The following is a 6,572-nucleotide window of genomic DNA, read 5'->3' as shown; positions in this document are numbered from 1 at the left end:
AGTAAATTTATCCAAGTTTCTCCCAGTCAACAGCAAAGGGAGATACCAAATATATTTGTTCCATGGACAATGTCAACTTTCAGAGACCAAACTATTTCTAAACCTGAGAACAGAATTCATCCAGCTGTAGATTTTGGCCCATTTCCATACGGATTCATCTAAGAATAATTTCTTTTAGGCCAGTTGCTTTCTGGCCTGCTTTACGTGGGTGGTGCCCTCATACTTGGAACTCACTAGGTCAGGTCCCTCTCTGCTCCTAAAAAAGGAAGGCTCAGCCAAGAGGCCCTTTAAGACTCAGAGCCAGGGAAACTTTACATAGGAGTGCCCAGTACATGAGGTGGAACAAAATGGAATGTGGTGTGAAGAAGGAATTAATTTTCCAGAGTCACGTGCAAAATTCACTTGGGAGAAGCAGAAGGGCCAGGAGACTGCAAATTCATTGCCCAAGTTTAAGGAAAGGTGATGTTTCAACACTGCTGAGTCAATCCTGTGAAGGCCCTACAGGGAGCTACTTCAATGCCCTGTGGTCATAGACCCAGTGAGGGGTTCTAGCTCCGAGAGAGATGAAAACACTACCAATGACTTTAAGAAAGTCTACCAGACTCTCCTCACACTTTCAAAGTTTTAGCTGATTTCCAAGGTCTCTTTGTTTGGCCCAGGGCTATTTCTATTAAGAACAGCCCAGAATAGTATCTGTGAATGGCTCAAAGGTTAAACACGAGTCTTTGAAGAAGAATTAAAGAAACTGGGATTGAATAGTCTAGACATACATCTCACAGAAGAATGTTCCCGCAGGTTTCTGTCATTGCTGAAATTCAGTTAAGTGGTGTGTGTCACTTTAAAAACACGGCACCCAAATTCTTGGACAGCTACCTGTCATCTGAGCCCTCTACTGAGAAGTGAGGGTCAGTTTCCCCTCCCTGAATCTGGGCAGGTTTGTAAGAGCTTCAGTCAAAAGAACTCCAGTGCTGGTCCTCTTGAGAGGCTCACTCTGGGGGAAGCCGGAGTAACACGTCAAACTCCCGGAAGACGGCCATGTCCAGGCGCTCTGGTCCACAGTCCCAGTTGAGCTCCCAACTGACACCCAGCATCAAGTGTCAACCACACCACAGAGCATGGGGGACCAGCCACCCCAGTGCAGCTTCAGCTAACCCAGCCCCATGCCTCTACTGATTCCAAACCAGAACTGCCCAGCAGAGCCCTTCCAGAGTCCTCATCCACAAAATCGTGAGCAAAATTCAAAGATCATTTTAAGTCACTGAATTTTGGGAGAAGTGATTATCCAGCAAGAGTACTTGGAGTGTGGTCCCTTAGTAGTTTGGTTATTTCTGTGCAAAAGGTACGGAGACAACTTTGTTGAGATTCAGGGCACAAATGGCCAATGTAACATTGATGATGGCTTTTGCAAAATTCCCTTTCTGTTCTTAGTAACCATTATATTCTTAAATATTACACACCCACCACTAGGATGACAGGTAGCTAAACTGTCATGGGTACCTTTCAGGTAACAGGAGGCTGATCTTTCATGATATTTGTACATTCACATTTATAAAATCTAAATCTGTATTTTTCATTTTTGTTATACATACATTTTTATTGGTTAGATGGCAAATATTTACAAAGCACTTAGTATATGCCAGACACTGTTTTGAGTGAATACATTTATTCTTCAGACTGATCCCAGGAGGCATGTATTATTACTATCCCCATTTTATAGGTGAGAAAACTGAGTCAGAGAGAGATTATGTATCTAGCTAATGGTCACCTAATTTTTAAGCATTGGATATGGCATGTGACCTCAAGCAAACTGGCTTGAGACTATGGACTCAGACCTCTGATGCTTCTCAATTATGCCTCATTCTATCACCAATTCATACACACACACACACACTAACTCCACAGTGGCAGATATGCTAAAGTGCAAAAGAAGTAAAAAAAAAAAAAACAAAAAAAAAACCCACAATTCCGGATAATGTTATGAATGAATGTAACTGATCACCAGGACTCAAGTACCAATAGCAAATATGTATCTATATGGGCGAGGATGAATGAATCCCAGTATAAAATATCTGAAAATAAGATTTTGTATGATTGTCTATCCATTTACCCCCTCTCAAGTACCTTATGGTATGAAATTTTATCATATCAGTTAGGAAGCATCTCAAGCCTTCCCCTTATTCATAAACACAGTGCAAGCATCTTTCCAAAAAGCCACCAGCACTTTTCTAGAACAAGTACAGAATAATTTTGACAGTAAAAGATTACCAGACATGCTGTTGGGGCCTCAGGGAGACCAAAAGTACAGAGACATTATTTAAAGGGGTGTCCTACAGCAAAACAAGTCACACCTTTGCTGGTAAATTTGGAAAGCCAGCTATGTATTCCCTGACTGCTCATCGTGTTTTGGCAAGAAAGCAAAACGTGCCAGTGAAAATCTCCCTTTTCAAAGGGCACTGTGGGTGTCACATAATAACTATGACGTGAAGTGTGGAGCAACAATCATCTGCATGGGTCATGATCTAGAATGCCGATCCAGAGCTAGAATGCCCACCTCCACCTCCCGGTTCTGACCTGTGTGGAGCTGCTAAAAGGATTAAGTTAGGCAATACAGTAAAGCACTGGAGGCAGGGCCTGGTCCAGGATGCTTGTTGTAAAATAAATGTTTGTCGAATCAGTAGACATGATGTGTGCTAAGATATTTCACCTTACAATCTGGGATGGAAGCCGATCTATGCCGCAAGATATCCAGGAAGACAATGTGGAGAAAGACTTCATTTAAATGTTATTATTTCCATAGTTTACATTAAAAAATTATTTTGAGTTTAAAATTTTATTATTTGATTATATAAATTTAAAATTTTATTATTCCAACTTAAAATTGGAATTAAATGTTTCTAAATGAAAAGGGAGAAAAAGAAACATCCAATCAGGGACAGAAGCAGACCTATGCCTCAAGATATCCAGGAAGATAACGTGGAGAATATGTTATTATTCCCATAGTTTACATTAAAAAATTATTTTGAGTTTTCAAATTTTATTATTGCAAATGTATAACTTTTGAAACATACCTAAAACCAGTGGGTTACACATAGACTCTTTTCTGTTATATTCCCTATAAACGACAGAAGTCTGAAAAGCAAAGAATGTTTAGCCAAAGTCTGAAAAAAAGCTTGCTGATCCTGAGAGTCAGCAGAGCACAGATTCCATAAAGATGCAGGTACTTCATTAACTTAGGAATGGTTATCATGACAGAATGCTGTCATTCTGCACGGCAAAAGTCACAAGACTTCTTTGGCTGATAAGAATATAAGCAAATTAAATGATCTTGGTGAGAGAATTTCCCAAAGATAGATCTGACTGCTCCTTCACTGTTTGCAAGAAGCTTGGTTAGGAACTACGGAGTATATTCGTTTCCTATGTCTGCAGTAACAAATTAGCGCAAAAAGAATCTGGGGGCTTCAGGGGTCTGAGATCAAGGTGTAAACATGGCCATGGTTCCTCCCAAGGCTTTAGGGGAGAATCTTTGACTCTTTCAGCTTCTGGGGATTCCAGGCATTCCTTGTCTTGTGGATACAAGTCTCCAACCTCTGCCTCTGTCTTCACATGGCTTGCTCTGTGCACCTTCAGCTTCAGGACCTTCCTGGATAACCAGGACGATTTTGATATCCTTAATTACATCTGCGAAGACGCTTTTCCAAAGTAAGGTCACGTTCACAGGTCTGGGTGGGCATTTTTTTCCCCTACTTTTTGGTCAGGGGCTGGGGGACAGGTACCATTCAACCCCTTACTCTGGGAAAGAGGATAGTAAAAACTAAGAGAATGCATATGGAAGCTTGAAATTCTTTTAGTAAGGATGTTACAGATAAAATTGTTATCTCATATAATTGTTGTGTGTGCATGTATACCCACTGGCTACATGAAGGCAGGGAAAACTGATAGGAGGTCTTGTAAGATTACTCCATGCTTTAATATGTTTATTACATGCTAATTATTTATTATATAGTTAGTTTGAAACTGAAAATTCTGGGGGACCTGGTGGCTCAGTCGGTTAAGTGTCTGCTTTCAGCTCAGGTCATGATCTTGGGACCCTGGAATCAAGCCTCGGGTCAGGCTCCCCACTCGAGGAGCAGCAGGAGGAGGAGGAATGAGGAAAAAAACAACCTCAGAAATACTCAAATTAAACCAAAGGGCTGAATTATGACAGTCTTTCTGCTAGCGACTTCCACAAACTACCTCATCCCAATGTCTAGCTAACACTTTCCCAAGAAGAATCTGTTGATATCTACTACTGAATCAGTTTGTTGACTGACTCTGGAATCGAAGAGCTTGCCCTTGGGAAAATGACCAATATGGGACTGGGAAGGCAGAACCCATGGGCAGATCAAGTCAGTGCAGGAGTGTTTTATGCATCAAATATATTTACATTCCTTGGCCGATTATCTCTAAGTGTGTGCCTGCTTTTCATTTAAACATAATGTAACCCCAACAGATTCTATCATAAGAATACAGCTGCAGGGATGATCTCATTGGTCCTTTGTAGTGTTTTTGGTTTTGTTTTTTTTTAAGATTTTATTTATTTATTTGAGAGAGAGACCATGAGAGAGAGCATGAGAGGGGAGAAGATCAGAGGGAGAAGCAGACTCCCCGTGGAGCTGGGAGCCTGATGCAGGACTCGATCCCAGGACTCCAGGATCATGACCTGAGCGGAAGGCTGTCGCTTAACCATCTGAGCCACCCAGGCGCCCTGTAGTGGTTTGTTTGTTTGTTTGTTTTAGATGTGAATTTAATAAGATTTAAATACATAAACAAATTGTTGACCATTCTAAGGGCAAGCGGTCATATCAAGGGCTCTTACAACAAATTTTCAACACCACAGCGAGCTTCTCCTCATTCTCTTGACTTGTTTAAACTTTCCAAACTCAAAAAGAAGAACCCAAAAGAAGCACTACCCCTAACATTTTATTTGGTGGGAAGTTAGAGAGTCATATTTCTATTCCAAGAGGGAGCATTCACAATAAATTTTTTTTCACAAGAAATTTAAAATTAGCATATTCAGGAAGTTGACACAGTGCCCTCATAACACTTAAATATCTAACACTTCTGTTAGCTTGCTACAAAGCTGGAAGCCTTCCCTGAAGAGAACAAAATAAATTAACTTGGGGACATCAGGTTTCCAAAATAAGTCTGTTGATGTGAGCCAAAATTCTTAATGTCGAAGTCACCACCTGGGCCTTCACGATTATACCAGAGGCAGCGTCTTTCACAGAGTACTTAGAACTTCCCAGGAGAAGAATTTTGCCTCTGGTTTTGCTACTTCATTCTCTCTCAGTCGGGAAACACTCAAATAGGCATACTGGATCATTCAGAGAAAGGGAGTCTATGAGGCTTGGTTTTTTAGACAAGGCTTGACTGGGGGAATCAACAGTGTGAGGAGGCAGACATTCAGTCTAAATGGCTGCCATTTAGAATGAATGTCTGCTCTCCCTCACATGTGGTGATCACTTGCTGTGACATGATTTAAAAACAAAACAAAAAACAAAACAAAAAAAAACAGACAAAAAGAGTTCTGCTGTAGAGACCACCCCTTCAGTTGGCTGAAGTTTCTATTAGGATTGTTTTCAGTCAGGAGTGATATGCCAAGCTTAGAGGTAGAAAGACACCAACAGAGATGTTTCAAAAGAAAGGAGATACCAGCTGGAACCCACCAGGTCTGACTGATGGGGAAAACGTGTTCATCCTTTTGACAAACAAATAAGCCTGATAGAATCTGAATTCACAAAAAAAAGTAGCATACGTTGTGGTTTCAATGGCGTGGTCAAGAACTGCTTTGCCAGAAAGGCAGTTCGTGAAGAAATTGTGTCAACTTTCTGAATACGCCTCACGAATAGTCTCTAGATTGGGCCTAAGAACGTGACCTGGCTCCCGAGTACCTGAACTCCGTTGTTTGTGCCTTTGACAGACCAAAGCCGTAAGGACTCCAATCTTTCTACCTCACTGCTCTAAACCAACAGGTTAACCACATAAGCTCATATTCTTAATGGACACGACTACCTTATTACTCCACTGATGCCTGAAAAGTAACTCACTTAGCATTTCTTCAGAACAAAAGAATACTAGATTTCGCTTAGCCCTGCTCAGGATGTGTTTTTGCCTGTCAATAGTGAGCTAGCCTAGCTCTCTTTTGGCCAGTGCCCAACATAATCTGCCTTCCTGCCGGTGGCCATTTGGCTCCCAGGTGCATCCCATGCTTGAGAGGATTTTTTTTTTTCTTTGAACACAGAATTTTAGTTGCATGTTTAGAAAAAACAAAAACAATGGCGGCCAGCATTGGGATATTTGAAATTCTGCTGTCCAACAGCAGGGGTTTGGTGATTACAAAATCAGCAACTACCTTGTATGTCTTTTCAGAGTATCTCAGCATTGCTTTCAGAAACGCATTTTAGAAACACAGGATGGTTGTGTCTTTTCCTTTGACAAAGCTCTCGTTCTCAAAAAGAAGCTTGAAGAAAGTTTTCCTTGTAAAAAAAAAATTATTGGTATGTGGTTTTATTATTTTTTAAAAGATTTTATTT

This window comes from Mustela nivalis (genome assembly GCF_964662115.1).
Source record: "Mustela nivalis genome assembly, chromosome: 3".
NCBI classification, from domain to species: domain Eukaryota; kingdom Metazoa; phylum Chordata; class Mammalia; order Carnivora; family Mustelidae; genus Mustela; species Mustela nivalis.
The sequence above is the reverse complement of the archived record's forward strand: the minus strand, read 5'-3'. Positions refer to the sequence as shown.